Raw genomic sequence first — 27,603 nt, forward strand, 5'->3', positions numbered from 1 at the left:
GAGCTCTTCAAATCTGTATTAATATTTATCATGGTGGGTGAGGTTAAGAAGTTATCCCGTGAAAAACTCACCCAGCCGGAACTACTTTCGTGTTTATGCATCAGAAATCCTATAAAAATAATTAACGACTTTAAGGCTTGATAAAAAATTAACGGCTAATGGCAAAAATCAGAAATCCTATAAAAATAATTAACGACTTTAAGGCTAATAAAATAATTAACGGCTAATGGCAAAAATATTTCTTCTAATAGCAAAAAGTGCTACATGTCAGAGCTCTTTAATCTGTATTAATATTTATAATGGAGGTGAGGTTAAGAAGTTATCCCGTGGAAACCTCACCCAGCCGGAACTACTTTCGTGTTTATGCATCAGAAATCCTATAAAAATAATTAACGACTTTAAGGCTTGATAAGAAATTAATGGCTAATGGCAAAAATCGGAAATCCTATAACATTAATTAACGACTTTAAGGCTTAATAAAAAATTAATGGCTAATGGCAAAAATCGGAAATCCTATAACAATAATTAACGACTTTAAGCTTAATAAAAAATAACGGCTAATGGCTAAAATATTTCTTCTAATGACAAAAAGTGCTACATGTCAGAGCTCTTCAAATCTGTATTAATATTTATCATGGGGGGTGAGGTTAAGAAGTTTTCCTGTGCAAACCTCACCCAGCCGGAACTACTTTCGTGTTTATGCATCAGAAATCCTATAGAAATAATTAACGACTTTAAGGCTTAATAAAAAATAAACGGCTAATGGAAAAAATCAGAAATCCTATAAAAATAATAAACGACTTTAAGGCTTAATAAAAAATTAACGACTAATGGCAAACATATTTCTTCTAATGACAAAAAGTGCTACATGTCAGGGCTCTTCAAATCTGTATTAATATTTATAATGGGGGGTGAGGTTAAGAAGTTATCCCGTGAAAACCTCACCCAGCCAGAAATACACTCGTGTTTATGCATCAGAAATCCTATAAAAATAATTAACGACTTTAAGGCTTATTAAAAAATTAACGGCTAATGGCAAAAATCAGATATCCTATAAAAATAATTAACGACTTTAAGGCTATATAAAAAATTAACGGCTAATGTCAAAAATATTTCTTCTAATGGCAAAAAGTGCTACATGTCAGAGTTCTTCAAATCTGTATTAATATTTATCATGGGGGGTGAGGTTAAGAAGTTATCCCGTGACAACCTCACCCAGCCGGATCTAATTTCGTGTTTATGCATCAGAAATCCTATAAAAATAATTAAAGACTTTAAGGCTTAATAAAAAATTAACGGCTAATGGCAAAAATCAGAAATCCTATAAAAATAATTAACGACTTTAAGGCTTAATAAAAAAATAACGGCTAATGGCAAAAATATTTCTTCTAATGGCAAAAAGTGCTACATGTCAGAGCTCTTCAAATCTGTATTAATATTTATCATGGGGGGTGAGGTTAAGAAGTTTTCCTGTGCAAACCTCACCCAGCCGGAACTACTTTCGTGTTTATGCATCAGAAATCCTATAGAAATAATTAACGACTTTAAGGCTTAATAAAAAATTAATGGCTAATGGCAAAAATCAGAAATCCTATAAAAATAATTAACGACTTTAAGGCTTAATAAAAAATTAACGGCTAATGGCAACAATATTTCTTCTAATGACAAAACATGCTACATGTCAGAGCTCTTCAAATCTGTATTAATATTTATCATGGGGGTTGAGGTTAAGAAGTTATCCCGTGAAAACCTCACCCAGACGGAAATATTTTCGTGTTTATGCATCAGAAATCCTATAATAATAATTAACAACTTTAAGGCTTAATAAAAAATTAACGGCTAATGGCAAAAATATTTCTTCTAATAGCAAAAAGTGCTACATGTCAGAGCTCTACAAATCTGTATTAATATTTATCATTTGAGGTGAGGTTAAGAAGTTATCCCGTGAAAACCTCACCCATCCGGAACTACTTTCGTGTTTATGAATCAGAAATCCTATAAAAATAATTAACGACTTTAAGGCTTAATAAAAAATTAACGACTAATGGCAAACATATTTCTTCTAATGACAAAAAGTGCTACATGTCAGAGCTCTTCAAATCTGTATTAATATTTATCATGGGGGTTGAGGTTGAGAAGTCATCCCGTGAAAACCTCACCCAGACGGAACTACTTTCGTGTTTATGCATCAGATATCCTATAAAAATAATTAACGACTTTACGGCTTAATAAAAAATTAACGGCTAATGGCAAAAATTAGAAATCCAATAAAAATAATTAACAACTTGAAGGCTTAATAAAAAATTAACGGCTAATGGGAAAAATATTTCTTCTAATGGCAAAAACTGCTACATGTCAGAGCTCTTCAAATCTGTATTAATATTTATCATTTGGGGGTGAGGTTAAGAAGTTATCCCGTGAAAACCTCACCCATCCGGAACTACTTTCGTGTTTATGCATCAGAAATCCTATAAAAATAATTAACGACTTTAAGGCTTATTAAAAAATTAACGGCTAATGGCAAAAATCAGATATCCTATAAAAATAATTAACGACTTTAAGGCTATATAAAAAATTAACGGCTAATGTCAAAAATATTTCTTCTAATAACAAAAAGTGCTACATGTCAGGGCTCTTCAAATCTGTATTAATATTTATAATGGGGGGTGAGGTTAAGAAGTTATCCCGTGAAAACCTCACCCAACCAGAAATACACTCGTGTTTATGCATCAGAAATCCTATAAAAATAATTAACGACTTTAAGGCTTATTAAAAAATTAACGGCTAATGGCAAAAATCAGATATCCTATAAAAATAATTAACGACTTTAAGGCTATATAAAAAATTAACGGCTAATGTCAAAAATATTTCTTCTAATGGCAAAAAGTGCTACATGTCAGAGCTCTTCAAATCTGTATTAATATTTATCATGGGGGGTGAGGTTAAGAAGTTATCCCGTGAAAACCTCACCCAGCCGGATCTAATTTCGTGTTTATGCATCAGAAATCCTATAAAAATAATTAAAGACTTTAAGGCTTAATAAAAAATTAACGGCTAATGGCAAAAATCAGAAATCCTATAAAAATAATTAACGACTTTAAGGCTTAATAAAAAAATAACGGCTAATGGCAAAAATATTTCTTCTAATGGCAAAAAGTGCTACATGTCAGAGCTCTTCAAATCTGTATTAATATTTATCATGGGGGGTGAGGTTAAGAAGTTATCCCGTGAAAACTTCACCCAGCCGGAACTACTTTCGTGTTTATGCATCAGAAATCCTATAAAAATAATTAACAACTTTATGGCTTAATAAAAAAATAACAGGTAATGGCAAAAATATTTCTTATAATGGCAAAAAGTGCTACATGTCAGAGCTCTTCAAATCTGTATTAATATTTATCATGGGGGGTGAGGTTAAGAAGTTTTCCTGTGCAAACCTCACCCAGCCGGAACTACTTTCGTGTTTATGCATCAGAAATCCTATAGAAATAATTAACGACTTTAAGGCTTAATAAAAAATTAATGGCTAATGGCAAAAATCAGAAATCCTATAAAAATAATTAACAACTTTAAGGCTTAATAAAAAATTAACGGCTAATGGCAAAAATATTTCTTCTAATGACAAAACGTGCTACATGTCAGAGCTCTTCAAATCTGTTTTAATATTTATCATGGGGGTTGAGGTTAAGAAGTTATCCCGTGAAAACCTCACCCAGACGGAAATATTTTCGTGTTTATGCATCAGAAATCCTATAATAATAATTAACAACTTTAAGGCTTAATAAAAAATTAACGGCTAATGGCAAAAATATTTCTTCTAATAGCAAAAAGTGCTACATGTCAGAGCTCTACAAATCTGTATTAATATTTATCATTTGAGGTGAGGTTAAGAAGTTATCCCGTGAAAACCTCACCCATCCGGAACTACTTTCGTGTTTATGAATCAGAAATCCTATAAAAATAATTAACGACTTTAAGGCTTAATAAAAAATTAACGACTAATGGCAAACATATTTCTTCTAATGACAAAAAGTGCTACATGTCAGAGCTCTTCAAATCTGTATTAATATTTATCATGGGGGGTGAGGTTAAGAAGTTATCCCGTGAAAACCTCACCCAGAGGGAACTACTTTCGTGTTTATGCATCAGATATCCTATAAAAATAATTAACGACTTTACGGCTTAATAAAAAATTAACGGCTAATGGCAAAAATTAGAAATCCAATAAAAATAATTAACAACTTGAAGGCTTAATAAAAAATTAACGGCTAATGGGAAAAATATTTCTTCTAATGGCAAAAAGTGCTACATGTCAGAGCTCTTCAAATCTGTATTAATATTTATCATGGGGGGTGAGGTTAAGAAGTTATCCCGTGAAAACCTCACCCATCCGGAACTACTTTCGTGTTTATGCATCAGAAATCCTATAAAAATAATTAACGACTTTAAGGCTTAATAAAAAATTAACGACTAATGGCAAACATATTTCTTCTAATGACAAAAAGTGCTACATGTCAGGGCTCTTCAAATCTGTATTAATATTTATAATGGGGGTGAGGTTAAGAAGTTATCCCGTGAAAACCTCACCCAGCCAGAAATACTTTCGTGTTTATGCATCAGAAATCCTATAAAAATAATTAACGACTTTAAGGCTATATAAAAAATTAACGGCTAATGTCAAAAATATTTCTTCTAATGGCAAAAAGTGCTACATGTCAGAGCTCTTCAAATCTGTATTAATATTTATCATGGGGGGTGAGGTTAAGAAGTTATCCCTTGAAAACCTCACCCAGCCAGAAATACTTTCGTGTTTATGCATCAGAAATCCTATAAAAATAATTAACGACTTTAAGGCTTATTAAAAAATTAACGGCTAATGGCAAAAATATTTCTTCTAATGGCAAAAAGTGCTACATGTCAAAGCTCTTCAAATCTGTATTACTATTTATCATGAGGGGTGAGGTTAAGAAGTTATCCCGTGAAAACCTCACCCAGCCGGATCTAATTTCGTGTTTATGCATCAGAAACCCTATAAAAATAATTAAAGACTTTAATGCTTAATAAAAAATTAATGGCTAATGGCAAAAATCAGAAATCCTATAAAAATAATTAACGACTTTAAGGCTAAATAAAAAAATAACGGCTAATGGCAAAAATATTTCTTCTAATGGCAAAAAGTGCTACATGTCAGAGCTCTTCAAATCTGTATTAATATTTATCATGGGGGGTGAGGTTAAGAAGTTATCCCGTGAAAACCTCACCCAGAGGGAACTACTTTCGTGTTTATGAATCAGAAATCCTATAAAAATAATTAACGACTTTAAGGCTTAATAAAAAATTAACGACTAATGGCAAACATATTTCTTCTAATGACAAAAAGTGCTACATGTCAGAGCTCTTCAAATCTGTATTAATATGTATCATGGGGGGTGAGGTTAAGAAGTTATCCCGTGAAAACCTCACCCAGACGGAACTACTTTCGTGTTTATGCATCAGATATCCTATAAAAATCATTAACGACTTTACGGCTTAATAAAAAATTAACGGCTAATGGCAAAAATTAGAAATCCAATAAAAATAATTAACAACTTGAAGGCTTAATAAAAAATTAACGGCTAATGGGAAAAATATTTCTTCTAATGGCAAAAACTGCTACATGTCAGAGCTCTTCAAATCTGTATTAATATTTATCATTTGGGGTGAGGTTAAGAAGTTATCCCGTGAAAACCTCACCCATCCGGAACTACTTTCGTGTTTATGCATCAGAAATCCTATAAAAATAATTAACGACTTTAAGGCTTATTAAAAAATTAACGGCTAATGGCAAAAATCAGATATCCTATAAAAATAATTAACGACTTTAAGGCTATATAAAAAATTAACGGCTAATGTCAAAAATATTTCTTCTAATAACAAAAAGTGCTACATGTCAGGGCTCTTCAAATCTGTATTAATATTTATAATGGGGGGTGAGGTTAAGAAGTTATCCCGTGAAAACCTCACCCAACCAGAAATACACTCGTGTTTATGCATCAGAAATCCTATAAAAATAATTAACGACTTTAAGGCTTATTAAAAAATTAACGGCTAATGGCAAAAATCAGATATCCTATAAAAATAATTAACGACTTTAAGGCTATATAAAAAATTAACGGCTAATGTCAAAAATATTTCTTCTAATGGCAAAAAGTGCTACATGTCAGAGCTCTTCAAATCTGTATTAATATTTATCATGGGGGGTGAGGTTAAGAAGTTATCCCGTGAAAACCTCACCCAGCCGGATCTAATTTCGTGTTTATGCATCAGAAATCCTATAAAAATAATTAAAGACTTTAAGGCTTAATAAAAAATTAACGGCTAATGGCAAAAATCAGAAATCCTATAAAAATAATTAACGACTTTAAGGCTTAATAAAAAAATAACGGCTAATGGCAAAAATATTTCTTCTAATGGCAAAAAGTGCTACATGTCAGAGCTCTTCAAATCTGTATTAATATTTATCATGGGGGGTGAGGTTAAGAAGTTATCCCGTGAAAACTTCACCCAGCCGGAACTACTTTCGTGTTTATGCATCAGAAATCCTATAAAAATTATTAACAACTTTATGGCTTAATAAAAAAATAACAGGTAATGGCAAAAATATTTCTTATAATGGCAAAAAGTGCTACATGTCAGAGCTCTTCAAATCTGTATTAATATTTATCATGGGGGGTGAGGTTAAGAAGTTTTCCTGTGCAAACCTCACCCAGCCGGAACTACTTTCGTGTTTATGCATCAGAAATCCTATAGAAATAATTAACGACTTTAAGGCTTAATAAAAAATTAATGGCTAATGGCAAAAATCAGAAATCCTATAAAAATAATTAACAACTTTAAGACTTAATAAAAAATTAACGGCTAATGGCAAAAATATTTCTTCTAATGACAAAACGTGCTACATGTCAGAGCTCTTCAAATCTGTTTTAATATTTATCATGGGGGTTGAGGTTAAGAAGTTATCCCGTGAAAACCTCACCCAGACGGAAATATTTTCGTGTTTATGCATCAGAAATCCTATAATAATAATTAACAACTTTAAGGCTTAATAAAAAATTAACGGCTAATGGCAAAAATATTTCTTCTAATAGCAAAAAGTGCTACATGTCAGAGCTCTACAAATCTGTATTAATATTTATCATTTGAGGTGAGGTTAAGAAGTTATCCCGTGAAAACCTCACCCATCCGGAACTACTTTCGTGTTTATGAATCAGAAATCCTATAAAAATAATTAACGACTTTAAGGCTTAATAAAAAATTAACGACTAATGGCAAACATATTTCTTCTAATGACAAAAAGTGCTACATGTCAGAGCTCTTCAAATCTGTATTAATATTTATCATGGGGGGTGAGGTTAAGAAGTTATCCCGTGAAAACCTCACCCAGACGGAACTACTTTCGTGTTTATGCATCAGATATCCTATAAAAATAATTAACGACTTTACGGCTTAATAAAAAATTAACGGCTAATGGCAAAAATTAGAAATCCAATAAAAATAATTAACAACTTGAAGGCTTAATAAAAAATTAACGGCTAATGGGAAAAATATTTCTTCTAATGGCAAAAAGTGCTACATGTCAGAGCTCTTCAAATCTGTATTAATATTTATCATGGGGGGTGAGGTTAAGAAGTTATCCCGTGAAAACCTCACCCATCCGGAACTACTTTCGTGTTTATGCATCAGAAATCCTATAAAAATAATTAACGACTTTAAGGATTAATAAAAAATAAACGGCTAATGGAAAAAATCAGAAATCCTATAAAAATAATTAACGACTTTAAGGCTTAATAAAAAATTAACGACTAATGGCAAAAATATTTCTTCTAATGAAAAAAATTGCTACATGTCAGAGCTCGTCAAATCTGTATTAATATTTATAATGGGGGATGAGGTTAAGAAGTTATCCCGTGAAAACCTCACCCAGCCGGAACAACTTTCGTGTTTATGCATCAGAAATCCTATAAAAATAATTAACGATTTTAAGGTTTAATAAAAAATAACGGCTAATGGCAAAAATATTTCTTCTAATGGCAAAAAGTGCTACATGTCAGAGTTCTTCAAATCTGTATTAATATTTATCATGGGGGGTGAGGTTAAGAAGTTATCCCGTGAAAACCTCACCCAGCCGGAACTACTTTCGTGTTTATGCATCAGAAATCTTATAAAAATAATTAACGACTTTGCGGCTTAATAAAAAATTAACGGCTAATGGCAAAAATCAGAAATCCTATAAAAATAATTAATGACTTTAAGTCTTAATAAAAAATTAACAGCTAATGGCAAAAATATTTCTTCTAATAACAAAAAGTGCTACATGTCAGAGCTCTTTAATCTGTATTAATATTTATAATGGAGGTGAGGTTAAGAAGTTATCCCGTGGAAACCTCACCCAGCCGGAACTACTTTCGTGTTTATGCATCAGAAATCCTATAAAAATAATTAACGACTTTAAGGCTTGATAAAAAATTAATGGCTAATGGCAAAAATCGGAAATCCTATAACAATAATTAACGACTTTAAGGCTTAATAAAAAAAAACGGCTAATGGCTAAAATATTTCTTCTAATGACAAAAAGTGCTACATGTCAGAGCTCTTCAAATCTGTATTAATATTTATCATGGGGGGTGAGGTTAAGAAGTTTTCCTGTGCAAACCTCACCCAGCCGGAACTACTTTCATGTTTATGCATCAGAAATCCTATAGAAATAATTAACGACTTTAAGGCTTAATAAAAAATTAACGGCTAATGGCAAAAATATTTCTTCTAATGACAAAACGTTCTACATGTCAGAGCTCTTCAAATCTGTATTAATAATTATCATGGGGGTTGAGGTTAAGAAGTTATCCCGTGAAAACCTCACCTAGACGGACATGTTTTCGTGTTTATGCATCAGAAATCCTATAATAATAATTAACGATTTTAAGGCTGAATAAAAAATTAACGGATAATGGCAAAAATATTTCTTCTAATGGCAAAAAGTGCTACATGTCAGAGCTCTACAAATCTGCATTAATATTCATCATGAGGGTGAGGTTAAGAAGTTATCCCGTGAAAACCTCACCCAGACGGAAATATTTTCGTGTTTATGCATCAGAAATCCTATAATAATAATTAACAACTTTAAGGCTTAATAAAAAATTAACGGCTAATGGCAAAAATATTTCTTCTAATGGCAAAAAGTGCAACATGTCAGAGTTCTTCAAATCTGTATTAATATTTACCATGGGGGATGAGGTTAAGAAGTTATCCCGTGAAAACCTCACCCAGACGGAACTACTTTCGTGATTATGCATCAGAAATCCTATAAAAATAATTAACGACTTTAAGGCTTAATAAAAAATAAACGGCTAATGGAAAAAATCAGAAATCCTATAAAAATAATTAACGACTTTAAGGCTTAATAAAAAATTAACGACTAATGGCAAACATATTTCTTCTAATGACAAAAAGTGCTACATGTCAGGGCTCTTCAAATCTGTATTAATATTTATAATGGGGGGTGAGGTTAAGAAGTTATCCCGTGAAAACCTCACCCAGCCAGAAATACTTTCGTGTTTATGCATCAGAAATCCTATAAAAATAATTAACGACTTTAAGGCTATATAAAAAATTAACGGCTAATGTCAAAAATATTTCTTCTAATGGCAAAAAGTGCTACATGTCAGAGCTCTTCAAATCTGTATTAATATTTATCATGGGGGGTGAGGTTAAGAAGTTATCCCTTGAAAACCTCACCCAGCCAGAAATACTTTCGTGTTTATGCATCAGAAATCCTATAAAAATAATTAACGACTTTAAGGCTTATTAAAAAATTAACGGCTAATGGCAAAAATATTTCTTCTAATGGCAAAAAGTGCTACATGTCAAAGCTCTTCAAATCTGTATTACTATTTATCATGAGGGGTGAGGTTAAGAAGTTATCCCGTGAAAACCTCACCCAGCCGGATCTAATTTCGTGTTTATGCATCAGAAATCCTATAAAAATAATTAAAGACTTTAATGCTTAATAAAAAAATAATGGCTAATGGCAAAAATCAGAAATCCTATAAAAATAATTAACGACTTTAAGGCTAAATAAAAAAATAACGGCTAATGGCAAAAATATTTCTTCTAATGGCAAAAAGTGCTACATGTCAGAGGTCTTCAAATCTGTATTAATATTTATCATGGGGGGTGAGGTTAAGAAGTTATCCCTTGAAAACTTCACCCAGCCGGAACTACTTTCGTGTTTATGCATCAGAAATCCTATAAAAATAATTAACGACTTTAAGGCTTAATAAAAAAATAACAGGTAATGGCAAAAATATTTCTTATAATGGCAAAAAGTGCTACATGTCAGAGCTCTTGAAATCTGTATTAATATTTATCATGGGGGGTGAGGTTAAGAAGTTTTCCTGTGCAAACCTCACCCAGCCGGAACTACTTTCGTGTTTATGCATCAGAAATCCTATAGAAATAATTAACGACTTTAAGGCTTAATAAAAAATTAATGGCTAATGGCAAAAATCAGAAATCGTATAAAAATAATTAACGACTTTAAGGCTTAATAAAAAATTAACGGCTAATGGCAAACATATTTCTTCTAATGACAAAACGTGCTACATGTCAGAGCTCTTCAAATCTGTATTAATATTTATCATGGGGGTTGAGGTTAAGAAGTTATCCCCTGAAAACCTCACCCAGACGGAAATATTTTCGTGTTTATGCATCAGAAATCCTATAATAATAATTAACAACTTTAAGGCTTAATAAAAAATTAACGGCTAATGGCAAAAATATTTCTTCTAATAGCAAAAAGTGCTACATGTCAGAGCTCTTCAAATCTGTATTAATATTTATCATTTGAGGTGAGGTTAAGAAGTTATCCCGTGAAAACCTCACCCATCCGGAACTACTTTCGTGTTTATGCATCAGAAATCCTATAAAAATAATTAACGACTTTAAGGCTTAATAAAAAATTAACGGCTAATGGCAAACATATTTCTTCTAATGACAAAAAGTGCTACATGTCAGAGCTCTTCAAATCTGTATTAATATTTATCATGGGGGGTGAGGTTAAGAAGTTATCCCGTGAAAACCTCACCCAGACGGAACTACTTTCGTGTTTATGCATCAGATATCCTATAAAAACAATTAACGACTTTACGGCTTAATAAAAAATTAACGGCTAATGGCAAAAATTAGAAATCCAATAAAAATAATTAACAATTTGAAGGCTTAATAAAAAATTAACGGCTAATGGGAAAAATATTTCTTCTAATGGCAAAAAGTGCTACATGTCAGAGCTCTTCAAATCTGTATTAATATTTATCATTTGGGGTGAGGTTAAATAGTTATCCCGTGAAAACCTCACCCATCCGGAACTACTTTCGTGTTTATGCATCAGAAATCCTATAAAAATAATTAACGACTTTAAGGATTAATAAAAAATAAACGGCTAATGGAAAAAATCAGAAATCCTATAAAAATAATTAACGACTTTAAGGCTTAATAAAAAATTAACGACTAATGGCAAACATATTTCTTCTAATGAAAAAAAGTGCTACATGTCAGAGCTCTTCAAATCTGTATTAATATTTATAATGGGGGGTGAGGTTAAGAAGTTATCCCGTGAAAACCTCACCCAGCCGGAACAACTTTCGTGTTTATGCATCAGAAATCCTATAAAAATAATTAACGACTTTAAGGCTTAATAAAAAATAACGGCTAATGGCAAAAATATTTCTTCTAACGGCAAAAAGTGCTACATGTCAGAGCTCTTCAAATCTGTATTAATATTTATCATGGGGGGTGAGGTTAAGAAGTTATCCCGTGAAAATCTCACCCAGCCGGAACTACTTTCGTGTTTATGCATCAGAAATCCTATAAAAATAATTAACGACTTTGCGGCTTAATAAAAAATTAACGGCTAATGGCAAAAATCAGAAATCCTATAAAAATAATTAATGACTTTAAGGCTTAATAAAAAATTAACGGCTAATGGCAAAAATATTTCTTCTAATAACAAAAAGTGCTACATGTCAGAGCTCTTCAAATCTGTATTAATATTTATCATGGTGGGTGAGGTTAAGAAGTTATCCCGTGAAAACCTCACCCAGCCGGAACTACTTTCGTGTTTATGCATCAGAAATCCTATAAAAATAATTAACGACTTTAAGGCTTGATAAAAAATTAACGGCTAATGGCAAAAATCAGAAATCCTATAAAAATAATTAACGACTTTAAGGCTTAATAAAAAAATTAACGGCTAATGGCAAAAATATTTCTTCTAATAGCAAAAAGTGCTACATGTCAGAGCTCTTTAATCTGTATTAATATTTATAATGGAGGTGAGGTTAAGAAGTTATCCCGTGGAAACCTCACCCAGCCGGAACTACTTTCGTGTTTATGCATCAGAAATCCTATAAAAATAATTAACGACTTTAAGGCTTGATAAAAAATTAATGGCTAATGGCAAAAATCGGAAATCCTATAACAATAATTAACGACTTTAAGGATTAATAAAAAAATTAACGGCTAATGCAAAAATATTTCTTCTAATAGCAAAAAGTGCTACATGTCAGAGCTCTTCACATCTGTATTAATATTTATCATGGGGGGTGAGGTTAAGTAGTTATCCCGTGAAAACCTCACCCTGCCGGAACTACTTTCGTATTTATGCATCAGAAATCCTATAAAAATAATTAACAACTTTAAGGCTTGATAAAAAATTAATGCCTAATGGCAAAAATCGGAAATCCTATAACAATAATTAACTACTTTAAGGCTTAATAAAAAATAACGGCTAATGGCAAAAATATTTATTCTAATGACAAAAAGTGCTACATGTCAGAGCACTTCAAATCTACATCAATATTTATCATGGTGGGTTAGGTTAAAAAGTTATCCCGTGAAAACCTCACCCAGCCGGAACTACCTTCGTGTTTATGCATCAGAAATCCTATAAAAATAATTAACGACTTTAAGGCTTAATAAAAAATTAACGGCTAATGGCAAAAATCAGAAATCCTATAAAAATAATTAACGACTTTAAGGCTTAATAAAAAATTAACGGCTAATGGGAAAAATATTTCTTCTAATAGCAAAAAGTGCTACATGTCAGAGCTCTTCAAATCTGTATTAATATTTATCATGGGGGGTGAGGTTAAGAAGTTATCCCGTGAAAACCTCACCCAGCCGGATCTAATTTCGTGTTTATGCATCAGAAATCCGATAAAAATAATTAACGACTTTAAGGTTTAAAAAAAAATTAACGGCTAATGACAAAAATATTTCTTCTAATGGCAAAAAGTGCTACATGTCAGAGCTCTTCAAATCTGTATTAATATTTATCATGGGGGGTGAGGTTAAGAAGTTATCCCGTGAAAACCTCGCCCAGCCAGAAATACACTCGTGTTTATGCATCAGAAATCCTATAAAAATAATTAACGACTTTACGGCTTAATAAAAAATTAAAGCCTAATGGCAAAAATCAGAAATCCTATAACAATAATTAATGACTTTAAGGCTTAATAAAAAATTAACGGCTAATGGCAAAAATATTTCTTTTAATGACAAAAAGTGCTACATGTCAGAGCTCTTCAAATCTGTATTAATATTTATCATGGGGGGTGAGGTTAAGAAGTTATCCCGTGAAAACCTCACCCAGCCCGATCTAATTTCGTGTTTATGCATCAGAAATCCTATAAAAATAATTAACGACTTTAAGGCTTGATAAAAATTTAATGGTTAATGGCAAAAATCGGAAATCCTATAACAATAATTAACGACTTTAAGGTTTAATAAAAAAATAATGGCTAATGGCAAAACTATTTCTTCTAATGACAAAAAGTGCTACATGTCAGAGCTCTTCAAATCTGTATTAATATTTATCATGGGGGTGAGGTTAAGAAGTTATCCCGTGAAAACCTCACCCAGCCCGATCTAATTTCGTGTTTATGCATCAGAAATCCTATAAAAATAATTAACGACTTTAAGGCTTGATAAAAATTTAATGGTTAATGGCAAAAATCGGAAATCCTATAACAATAATTAACGACTTTAAGGTTTAATAAAAAAATAACGGCTAATGACAAAACTATTTCTTCTAATGACAAAAAGTGCTACATGTCAGAGCTCTTCAAATCTGTATTAATATTTATCATGGGGGGTGAGGTTAAGAAGTTATCCCGTGAAAACCTCAACCAGCCGGAACAACTTTCGTGTTTATGCATCATAAATCCTATAAAAATAATTAACGATTTAAAGGCTTAATAAAAAATTAACGGCTAATGGCAAAAATCAGAAATCCTATAAAAATAATTAATGACTTTAAGGCTTAATAAAAAATAACGGCTAATGGCAAAAATATTTATTCTAATGACAAAAAGTGCTACATGTCAGAGCTCTTCAAATCTGCATCAATATTTATCATGGTGGGTGAGGTTAAGAAGTTATCCCGTGAAAACCTCACCCAGCCGGAACTACCTTCGTGTTTATGCATCAGAAATCCTATAAAAATAATTAAAGACTTTAAGGTTAAAAAAATTAACGGCTAATGGCAAAAATCAGAAATCCTATAAAATTAATTAACGACTTTAAGGCTTAATAAAAAATTAACGGCTAATGGCAAAAATCAGAAATCCTATAAAAATAAATAACGACTTTAAGACTTAATAAAAAAATAACGGCTAATGGCAAAAATATTTCTTTTAATGACAAAAAGTGCTACATGTCTGAGCTCTTCAAATCTGTATTAATATTTATCATGGGGGGTGAGGTTAAGAAGTTATCCCGTGAAAAACTCACCAGCCGGAAATACTTTCGTGTTTATGCATCAGAAATCCTATAAAAATAATTAACGACTTTAAGGCTTGATAAAAAATTAACGGCTAATGGCAAAAATCAGAAATCCTATAAAAATAATTAACAACTTTAAGGCTTAATAAAAAAATTAACGGCTAATGGCAAAAATATTTCTTCTAATGGCAAAAAGTGCTACATGTCAAAGCTCTTCAAATCTGTATTAATATTTATCATGGTGGGTGAGGTTAAGAAGTTATCCCGTGAAAACCTCACCCAGCCGGAACTACTTTCGTGTTTATGCATCAGAAATCCTATAAAAATAACTAACGACTTTAAGGCTTAATAAAAAATTAACGGCTAATGGCAAAAATATTTCTTCTAATAGCAAAAAGTGCTACATGTCAGAGCTCTTCAAATCTGTATTAATATTTATCATGGGGGTGAGGTTAAGATGTTATCCCGTGAAAACCTCACCCAGCCGGATCTAATTTCGTGTTTATGCATCAGAAATCCGATAAAAATAATTAGCGACTTTAAGGCTTAATAAAAAAATTAACGGTTAATGGCTAAAATATTTCTTCTAATAGCAAAAAGTGCTACATGTCAGAGCTCTTTAAATCTGTATTAATATTTATAATGGAGGTGAGGTTAAGAAGTTATCCCGTGGAAACCCCACCCAGCCGGAACTACTTTCGTGTTAATTCATCAGCAATCCTATAAAAATAATTAACGACTTTAAGGTTTGATAAAAAATTAATGGCTAATGGCAAAAATCGGAAATCCTATAACAATAATTAACGACTTTAAGGCTTAATAAAAAAATAACGGCTAATGGCTAAAATATTTCTTCTAATGACAAAAAGTGCTACATGTTAGAGCTCTTCAAATCTGTATTAATATTTATCATGGGGGGGTGAGGTTAAGAAGTTATCCCTTGAAAACCTCACCCAGCCGGAACTAAATTCGTGTTTATGCATCAGAAATCCTATAAAAATATTTAACGACTTTAAGGATTAATAAAAAATTAACGGCTAATGGCAAAAATATTTCTTCTAATAGCAAAAAGTTATCCTTCATCGAACCTCTGGATCAGCTCTATCATAATCAAAGTTTCGATCTAGCTATCTCGATCCTATGTCACCTGATTCTTAACTACGGTGTATATCAATTCTAACGATTGAAACAGTTGGTCCAAATTTTCGGTGGCGTAGATGAAATCTCCGGAAAGCAACATCGTCTATTACTGGATCTTGACCCGAAATTCCACTTTCTCCAAACGGAATAAGTATCACGGTTTTCATCAGGAAATCAATACACAATACACAGTAACATGATAGAAGATTTATTAGCAAACAGCGATGAGAGTATGGAATGTATTTGTTATGTTATCACTGGTTACACCCGACATAAAACAAGGACGACTGTTATCAGCAGATGTTAAATAGGACGATCCTACACAACGTTTATCACGTGAATACGACGTCACAATAACCGTTAAACATCACATGGACGTCTTTATAATAACCTCTAAGCATCACGTATGTCGTCACAATAACCACGAAAGGTCATATGAACATGACATCAAGATAACATCTAAACGTCATATACTAATGAAGTTAAGTATCCAAGATAATCGGACAGTCATAAATTATCATACATTCGTACATGTATCCAATAAAAGCTATACACATACATGTTTCACGCATTATGGCCATCCATACATGATATGTAATGAATCAATTTTCATACTTCAGACATAATGGGCCATTCTTTTACGTGTATCACAATATATATAGCATTATACATCACTGATCCACATTCATATCACCAATAAAATAAAATAATACATGTCATTTAAATACAAAAAACAACACATACACAACGACAGTATTCTTTCACATCCGATATTCTGCAGGGATTTGAATATAATTCCTGAGTTGTTTATAAGTCAACATCCATGCATCCATACAATACACAAATACTTGATGGGTGTGGTAACATGTTTGTGACATACAAGATATTTCCACATCCGCTAATGATACTATTACAATTTTGTATGCATAGACACGCTTCTCGCAGGGAACAGCGCAGGAGGTCGGGGTTTCAAAAACTGAAGGGTGGATAGGGAAACAGACAATCCATGAAACACGCACCTGTCTATTTAAAAAAATCACAGAATTGAAATACCAATCCTGAATTGAATTAATATAATTCCATAAAAACAACATTAGGGTCAGCAAAACATCATCATAAAATATAGATCACCTGGCAATATCAGTCACACTGCCCTGATGCCTTTGGTAGGTTTGAGAGAAAACTAACATTATCTGACCACTAGATGATTGCACCATTCTGGTTTATAAGACACCAAGTTACTGATATGTAGAGTATTTATAAAATGTTTCTGAAATCATTCTCTTGATAAGTTGGCAATCATGATATATATATTTGTGTTGCACAAAAAACAACGTGTTTCTCATCAACCTCCAGTGTAGTAGAATTATATCATTGTATTGTGTTAATTGTTAAATTGCAGTATGTAGTATATTATAGTAAGCGAATTATCAATAAAACATCAGTAAAACAATCTGTTTCTCTGTAAACTCTTGTACTAAAACTTGAGGCAACATCATCTAAACACTCTTTCTACTCCACACGGAGGTAGGTCAAATGCAGTAATTTCATTAACTTGCGATTAAAGATAGTAAGTGTGGAGCCAGTTATTACACAGATTACTTTCTCATAATAGACGGGTTATTATGATAAACATCAATGTTTAGCCTTAACCTCTAGGCACCAAATCTAAGCACATTTCCTATTTTACGAGGAAATAAGTCAGTAGCAACTATTTCTTAAATTTGAGATGAACAAAAATGAAATAGTGTTTTAGTTAGCGGGATCTCAATACCACTTGTCATTGAAACTCCGTCTCTTGTCACCGGGGATAGAAAGGTTGACAATATTTAAAACATATCTCCTTCATCGAGGAATCTTAATGCAAGGTGAAGATAACGAACAGTGATCAATCTCAAAACTCCTACAAGCAATACAAAATAGATAGTTGGGCAAACACGGACCCCTGGACACACCAGAGTCCATTTCAATCATCAACACAGACTTCACATGAAATCCCATTCACAAATTAAAACCTTTCAAGAGTAAATATTTCCTTTAGTTTTTTGGTCATTTGTTGAGACTGTCTCTGAAATAACTTCAACTTAGAATTTTGCAATGTACTACAAAACTCACGAAAACCTAAAAAAAAAAATCAAACAGATACATGTGCACCATATTTACATATGAAAACTACATATATCCAAATGTGGTGTTGAAAACATACCTAAAGACTTGGTTTCAGCAAATATAAAATATTGAATGAGCCTACTTTCTATCTCGTTCTCATTCTTACACTATTTGTTTCCCGCGTTAAATTGAGTCCAAAATCTGGCTTGGATTTCATAAAAAAATCTCAAACTTAAGTTTCAGTTTTCTTTTATTTAAGCAGTAAATATTTGAGTAAACTCTCAGACTTTAGTCCAAGTTTCGACTTCAGTTCTTTTCGAGAAATCCTGGCCTGATGTAAGCTCATTTACATGACATAGTCGGATAATGAAGATCACATCTAAACACTCTCTGACACAGTCCTACTCAGATAGCGCAGCTTTCTGTCCAATAAAAAGTTGAAACTCACTTTCACAAGATCCCAAGAATATACATCTTTTATCACACTCAATTTCACAGCATAAAAAGTATGTACATGTGTACAGTTTACTTCACACTCAATTTCACTGGAAAACAAATTTGTACAACTCTTATCACACTCAATTTCACAGGATCACAAGTCTATACAATTTTTATCACACTCAATTTCACGGGATCTCATGGTTGTACAGCTTTTGTCACACTAAATATCAAATGATCTCAAGTCTATAAATCTCACTAGCATACTCAATTTCACAGCATTTGAAATCTCTACAGTCTTAACACAATGCATTTCACAGGATCTTATGTCTATACAGCCTTTTATCACACCCAGTTTCACAGTATCTTCAGTTTACATGGCCGTTTATCACATAAAACAATTACAAAATCACTCCCATTATAAACATTCACCATTTGACCTTGACACTGTATATTTCCATGGGATTCAAGGTAAGGTCACTATCTAGCGATGTGGGGCCTTTGTCGTGTAGTAATGTCAAGGACGTCCGCCGCATCTCCTTCACCCCTAGCGTGTCACTGAACAGATCCCGTAATCTGACCTAGATAAAGTGTTTGAGAGAGCATGTACCTGGGCAGTAGTGTAAGGTATGGTAGATAACTCCTATTGCATGTACTGGAATGTTTACATCACAGGAACCACACTAATGACGCAACTCTCTCTTACTGTTCTATGAATGTAAACTAATAGAAAACGTTTAACAGAGGACCAGTGAACAAATGTATATCACAGGTTTAGAGCCTGCTATCTCACAATCCTCTCCTGTCCTAAACTAGGTATCCCATAATTCTGTATCGTTATACTCATATATACCACTGTCAACGTCTCAAAATAAGCAATGTTATTCCACATGTAAATACACCTTTTTACGCCTAATAAAACTAAGAACTACTTTATAAAATATCAGGAAAATGTAGGACAAGCAATTATTTGTAGTTTTTCCCCATTACTATGCATTCTCCATGTACCTATGTATAGCCTTGGTGGAATAGAACAACCCCATATCCGCGTTTCGACCCAAATCAATGTTTCTTGTGTCACAAAAAGACTTGACATCTGCTCAGTATTCATCTATTTACGTATATTTTTGTAACTGAAGCGAAACCATACTTTATTTGAGCATATATGCCATTTTACGGGAATAATGTAAAACCCTCGAGACGTTGACAGAGGTGTATGCGAGAGCAAAGAACGACAACTCTGGGTAGAGATTGCCCCAGCCCTAAACTAGGTATCCCATAATTCTCTGTATCTAAAGGTGAAGATAATGAACATTGTACTATCTCATAACTCCTATAAGCAATGTAAAATAGATGGTTGGGCAAAAACGGACCCCTGGACACACCAGAGGTGGGATCCGGTGCTTGGGAGGAGTAAGCATTCCCTGTCGACCCGTCACACCCGCCGTGAGCCCTATATGTAAAACTTATACGGTACCAATTTAGATGCACCAGATGGGCATTTCGATGAATGCCTCTTCAGTGATGTTCAACCTAAATTTTTGAATCCTGATCCAGTAAACAACAATATGTGTCCAACAATATCCTACATTGTAAGTATAGCCCAAAACTAAGCATCCCATAATACCCAATATATCTAACTCAAAAATAAGCATCCCATAATACTCTATATCTAAATCAAAACTAAGCATCCCATAATACCCTATATCTAACTCAAAACTAAGCATCCCATAATACTCTATATCTAACTCAAAACTAAGCATCCCATAATACCCTATATCTAACTCAAAACTAAGCATCCCATAATACCCTATATCTAACTCAAAACTAAGCATCCCATGACACCCTATATCTAACTCAAAACTAAGCATCCCATAATACCCTATATCTAACTCAAAACTAAGCATCCCATAATACCCTTTATCTAACTCAAAACTAAGTACCCCATAATACCCTATATCTAACTCAAAACTAAGCATCCGATACAACCCTTTATCTAACCTAGAGCCCATTGCTAAATATCCCACAATTCTTGATGTTCAGTCACTAGTTAGATATCCCACAATTCCCTTGTATATAACTCAAAGCTACGCATTCCGCAATTTTACATACCTAACCTAGAACTCAGTGCTACATCCCCCACAATCCTTGGTGTCCCTCCCTAAGTTAGATATCCCACAATCCTTGGTGTCCCTCCCTAAGTTAGATATCCCACAATCCTTGGTGTCCCTCCCTAAGTTAGATATCCCACAATCCTTGGTGTCCCTCCCTAAGTTAGATATCCCACAATCCTTGGTAGCCATCCCTAAGTTAGATATCCCACAATCATTGGTGTTCCTCCCTAAGTTAGATATCCCACAATCCCCTATATCTAACCCTAGTTTCGGTATTCCGCCTGTCTGTTGTCTACTACATATCCCACAATCACTTACCTTCCCCTGTGTCTCAGTACAAGGTAATCCATGTCTTGAAATCCCACAATCCAGTCCTAGTATGTGTAATAGAAGTGCTGAGTCATCGCTCTGTGTGATTGGTCCATCATAACTCTGCTGTAAGGACCGAAGATTGAGTAAGTGCACATCACACGGTAAAGATCCCGACAGGAAGGAATGCTGGGAAATCAATGGCGGCACACTGACTGAGCTTTTCTGGGGTAGAATCTCAATGTTATCGACTAGGTGCAGTGAGCTTGGAGTGAAAGAAAACCACTTGTTTTGTCCTTGATCTATAAAAGAAAATTAGCAGATGGGTCACACCGTTTACGTGCCTTATGATGCTAAGGGAACATTCTAATTCGTATGTGCACCACTCATTGACTTTACACAAAGGATACAAAAACTTGTCATTAGCTATATTCTGAATATGAATTAACTTCAAACTAACTATACTCAAGTCTACAACAACTATGCATTAACTTTGCACTGACTTCTAACTAACTTTGCATTAATCATACATTAAATTTACACTAACTATATATTAGCTTTATACTAGCAGTACAATAACTTTACATTAACTATGCATTTAATATAATATACTAATTTACACTAACCATGCATTCAATATATACTAACTTAACACTAATTATACACTAATTTTACACTAACTATGTACTTAATATATACTAACTTTACACTAACTATACACTAACTATGCATTAACTACATTCTAACTTTACAGTCTGCCTGTATAAACTTCACATTAGCTTCACACATAATACACAGAAATAGTGATTGGTAAAAGTTGTTTTGTAATAGAACGAAAAAATGCTTTGTCAAAATTTGATCACTTACGGGGGGAGCACTTCGGGACTCAAACATAAGCTTGAATATGTTTGGGGTCAGCGTGTTGTCTCGGACACCCTGACCTAGAACTCTCATGTCGTCCTGATTCAGCGTCCTGTCCAGCATAACCTGGATATCATCTGTCAGCAAGATACATATATATCTATAAATACAAACATATATTCATATCTATATATAAACATAACCTGCATCTCACCTGTCATCAACATACACATATATCTATCAATGCAAACATATACATTCAAATATATTGTGAATATTGGGATGTTTTGTCCTCTGTTGAAGAATATTGAGTTGTGTTGTACTTTGTGGATTGTGAATATTAAGATGTATTGTCCTTTGTGGATTGTGAATATTGAGATGTGTTTTCCTTTGTTTGTGAATATTGAGATGTGTTGTCCTTTATGGATTGTGAATATTGAGATGTGTTGTCCTTGTGGATTGCGGATATTGAGATGTGTTGTCCTTTGTGGATTGTAAATATTGAGATGTGTTGTCCTTTGTGGATTGTGAATATTGAGATGTGTTGTCCTTTGTGGATTGTGAATATTGAGATCTGTTGTCCTTTGTGGATTGTGAATATTGAAATGTGCTGTTCTCTGTTTGTGAATATTGAGATGTGTTGTCCTCTGTTTGTGAATATTGAGATGTGCTGTCCTCTGTTTGTGAATATTGAGATGTGTTGTCCTTTGTGAATTGTGAATATTGTGTTGTGTTGTCCTTTGTGAATTGTGAATATTGAAATGTGTTGTTCTTTGTTTGTGAATATTGATATGTGTTGTCCTTTGTGGATTGTGAATATTTAGTTGTGCTGTAATTTGTGGATTGTGATTAATGAGTTGTGTTGTACTAATTGAATAATGAGATGTGTTGTCCTTTGTGAATTGTGAATATTGAGATGTACTGTCGTCTGTTTGTGAATATTGAGATGTGTTTTCCTTTGTGAATTGTGAATATTGTGATGTGTTGTCCTTTGTGGATTGTGAATATTGTGATGTGTTGTCCTTTGTGGATTGTGTATAGTGTGATGTGTTGTCCTTTGTGGATTGTGAATATTGTGATGTGTTGTCCTTTGTGGATTGTGAATATTGAGATGTGATGTTCTTTGTGGATTGTGAATATTGTGTTGTGTTGTCCTTTATGAATATTGAGTTGTGTTGGACTTTGTGAATATTGAGATGTCTTGCAATTGTTGGCTGTGAATATTGAGTTGTGCTGTCCTCTGTTTGTGAATATTGAGATGTATTGTCCTTTGTGGATTGTAAATATTGAGTTGTGCTGTACTATGTGAATAGTGTGTTGTGTTGTCCTTTGTGGATTGTGAATATTGAGTTGTGTTGTCCTCTGTTTGTGAATATTGAGATGTGTTGTCCTTTGTGAATTGTGAATATTGTGATGTGTTTTCCTTTGTTGGTTGTGAATATCGAGATGTGTTGTCCTGTACTTATTGTGAATATTGAGATATGTTGTCCTTGTGGATTGCGGATATTGAGATGTGTTGTCCTTAATGAATTGTGAATTTTGAGTTGTGTTGTACTTTGTGAATATTGGGATGTGTTGGAATTGTTTGTTCTGAATATTGAGTTGTGCTGTCCTCTGTTTGTGAATATTGATATGTGTTGTCCTTTGTGGATTGTGAATATTGAGTTGTGCTGTAATTTGTGGATTGTGATTATTGAGTTATGTTGTACTATGTGAATATTGAGATGTGTTGTCCTTTGTGGATTGTGAATATTGAAATGTGTTGTACTTTGTGGATTGTGAATATTGAAATGTGTTGTCCTTTGTGGATTGTGAATATTGAGATGGGTTGTCCTTTTTGGATTGTGAATATTGATATGTGTTGTCCTTTGTTGATTGTGAATATTTAGTTGTGCTGTAATTTGTGTATTGTGATTATTGAGTTGTGTTGTACTAATTGAATAATGAGATGTGTTGTCCTTTGTGAATTGTGAATATTGAGATGCACTGTCGTCTGTTTGTGAATATTGAGATGTGTTGTCCTTTGTGGATTGTGAATATTGAGTTGTGTTGTACTATGTGAATATTGTGTTGTGTTGTCCTTTGTGGATTGTGAATATTGATATGTGTTGTCCTTTGTGGATTGTGAATATTGAGATGTGTTGTCCTTTGTGGATTGTGAATATTGAGTTGTGCTGTAATTTGTGGATTGTGATTATTGAGTTATGTTGTACTATGTGAATATTGAGATGTGTTGTCCTTTGTGGATTGTGAATATTGAAATGTGTTGTACTTTGTGGATTGTGAATATTGAAATGTGTTGTCCTTTGTGGATTGTGAATATTGAGATGGGTTGTCCTTTGTGGATTGTGAATATTGAGATGTGTTGTCCTTTGTGGATTGTGAATATTGAGTTGTGCTGTAATTTGTGGATTGTGATTATTGAGTTATGTTGTACTATGTGAATATTGAGATGTGTTGTCCTTTGTGGATTGTGAATATTGAAATGTGTTGTACTATGTGAATATTGAGTTGTGCTGTAATTTGTGGATTGTGAATATTGAGTTGTGTTGTACTATGTGAATATTGAGATGTGTTGTCCTTTGTGGATTGTGAATATTGAGATGTGTTGTCCTTTGTGGATTGTGAATATTGAGATGTGTTGTCCTTTGTGGATTGTGAATATTGAGTTGTGCTGTAATTTGTGGATTGTGATTATTGAGTTATGTTGTACTATGTGAATATTGAGATGTGTTGTCCTTTGTGGATTGTGAATATTGAAATGTGTTGTACTTTGTGGATTGTGAATATTGAAATGTGTTGTCCTTTGTGAATTGTGAATATTGAGATGGGTTGTCCTTTTTGAATTGTGAATATTGATATGTGTTGTCCTTTGTGGATTGTGAATATTGAAATGTGTTGTCCTTTGTGAATTGTGAATATTGAGATGTGTTGTCCATTGTGGATTGTGAATATTGAGTTGTGCTGTAATTTGTGGATTGTGATTATTGAGTTGTGTTGTACTATGTGAATATTGTGTTGTGTTGTCCTTTATGAATTGTGAATAGTGTGATGTGTTGTCCTTTGTGGATTGTGAATATTGAGTTGTGTTGTCCTTAATGAATTGTGAATTTTGAGTTGTGTTGTACTTTGTGAATATTGGGATGTGTTGGAATTGTTGGTTCTGAATATTGAGTTGTGCTGTCCTCTGTTTGTGAATATTGATATGTGTTGTCCTTTGTGGATTGTGAATATTGAGTTGTGCTGTAATTTGTGGATTGTGATTATTGAGTTATGTTGTACTATGTGAATATTGAGATGTGTTGTCCTTTGTGGATTTTGAATATTGAGATGTGTTGTACTTTGTGGATTGTGAATATTGAGTTGTGCTGTAATTTGTGGATTGTGATTATTGAGTTGTGTTGTACTTTGTGAATATTGGGATGTGTTGCAATTGTTGGTTGTGATTATTGAGTTGTGATGTCCTCTTTTTGTGAATATTGAGATGTGTTGTCCTTTTTGGATTGTGAATATTGAGATGTGTTGTCCTTTGTGGTTTGTGAATATTGATTTGTGTTGCCCTTTATGGATTGTGAATATTGAGATGTGTTGTCCTTTGTGAATTGTGAATTTTGAGTTGTGTTGTACTATGTGAATATTGAGATGTGTTGTCCTTTGTGGATTGTGAATATTGTGATGTGTTGTCCGTTGTGGATTGCGAATATTGAGATGTGTTGTCCTTTGTGGATTGTGAATATTGAAATGTGTTGTTCTTTATGAATTGTCAATATTGAGATGTGCTGTCTTTTGTTGGTTGTGAATATCGAGATAGTATATGGATATTACCTGTCTGTAAGCTGACTACCCCCAGCGACTGTGCAGTGAGGACATTGAAGCGAGTTTTGTCATCCTCGATGAATGCCATGGCCGGCATTGGGTACATATAGGCCTGAATGGGCAGCTTGTCAAATGTTTTATGTTTGATCATCTGTATCAAAACCAACAAAGGAATATGAAAAGTGCCTAATTAAGCATGTTTTTATCTGTTCATCTCTGTCTTATATCCTGGAGTATTCATGCTGGGGTTGGTCAATTTCATAATTTGTGTTCATGACTACATGAAAAGTGAAGATAACAAACAGAGATCATTCTCATAACTCATATAATCAATTCAAAATAGAGAGTTGGGCAAACACGGACTCCTAGATATACCAGAGGTAGCATCAGGTACCTAGGAGGAGTAAGCATCCCCTGTCGACCGACAACAGCCTTTGTAATCCCTTTGCATACTATTCATAACCATGCATAAAGTGTCAATTCACAAAACACAGAAGTAGAGATGATGATAAAGATTTAATACAATAGTATATGGACTCACTCTATAGAATGAACACCTTGGTTTTTTTTTTCGTACGGGTTACAATTCGTTCAAAAACGTATACATGACAAAAACTAAACTTGCTGTGGCCTTCAACTTGGCGCTTTGATATACCAACTAGACGTTTTATCTATAAACAATACTCATTTCTACTTATATAACATTGTTTTATCTATAAACAATACTTTTTACTTATATAACATTGTTTTATCTATAAATAATACTCATTTTTTACTTATATAACATTGTTTTATCTATAAATAATACTCATTTTTACTTATATAACATTGTTTTATATATAAACAATACTAATTTTTACTTATATAACATAGTTTTATCTACAAACAATACTCATTTTTACTTATTATATAACATTGTTTTATCTATAAACAATACACATTTTTACTTATATAACATTATTTTATCTATAAACAATACTCACATTTACTTATATAACATTGTTTTATCTATAAACAATACTCATTTTTACTTATATAACATTGTTTTATCTATAAACAATACTAATGTTTACTTATATAACGTTGTTTTATCTATAAACAATACTGTTTACATATATAACATTGTTTTATTTATGAACATTTCTCCTCTTTATTTATATAACATTGTTTTATCTATAAACAATACTTTTTACTTATATAACATTGTTTTATCTATAAACAATGCTCAGTTTTACTTATATAACATTGTTTTATCTATCAACAATACTCATTTTACTTATATAACGTTGTTTTATCTATAAACAATACTCATTTTTACTTGTATAGCGTTGTTGCTCTGATATATTCCAGTGAACTTGACGTAAGACACGACAGAGTCTTCCATATCTGCTTTACACATAACAGTCTTCGTCATAAAAGGGTTCAGTCGTGTATTCCAACTTATTTCAAGTTCAAGTCTACACCCTGTATTTCCTACAGCTATACTTCTACTATTGCATCTAAACTTTTTAATTATAAACAAAATTTGCAGTGCTTAGATATAGACCATCTTATACGTAATCCACCAACATGTTATTGTTCTTCATCTTCTTTCAACTACAGTCCAGCTGGACATGTCATTACTGGTGATGTTAATATACTTGAAAATCAGGACCTCAAATCACTTATTCTTAAAGGTCCAACATACAGAGAACCTCGGTTTTTTAATTGGCGACAGAACTTCATCTCTATTATGAGTTTTGTCGAAGATTATGCCAGACGATGGGCTAAATATGAAAAACAAGAACTTGATACATTGTCAGAATGGGTTAAAAGCATAAGAGGGATATTAAAATCCCGCATTAGACACATGAAAACAAAAGTACGTACCGTATATCCTTCTGTGTTTAATAAACCAGAAGTGATAACAGAATTAGATAGGTTACATGAGGAATATGTTTTGGTTCCAGCTGACAAAGCCAGTAACAACAATGTCTTTGTTTGTAAGGCTCATTATTAA

General features: G+C 32.9%; 1 long non-coding RNA gene across 1 annotated transcript; it reads right to left on the minus strand.

Annotated features, from left to right (window-relative positions):
- Nucleotides 1-18,914: 18,914 nt before the first annotated feature.
- Nucleotides 18,915-21,897, minus strand: LOC130049281 (uncharacterized). Its single transcript, XR_008797787.1, has 3 exons — nucleotides 21,795-21,897; nucleotides 20,937-21,229; nucleotides 18,915-19,085 (listed from the first exon to the last, which is right to left on the minus strand). It is a non-coding gene; the product is annotated as an uncharacterized LOC130049281 (long non-coding RNA).
- Between the last annotated feature and the right edge of the window lie 5,706 nt (nucleotides 21,898-27,603).

The sequence above is a fragment of the Ostrea edulis genome, chromosome 8 (genome assembly GCF_947568905.1).
Source record: "Ostrea edulis chromosome 8, xbOstEdul1.1, whole genome shotgun sequence".
In the NCBI taxonomy this organism is placed as follows: Eukaryota; Metazoa; Mollusca; class Bivalvia; order Ostreida; family Ostreidae; genus Ostrea; species Ostrea edulis.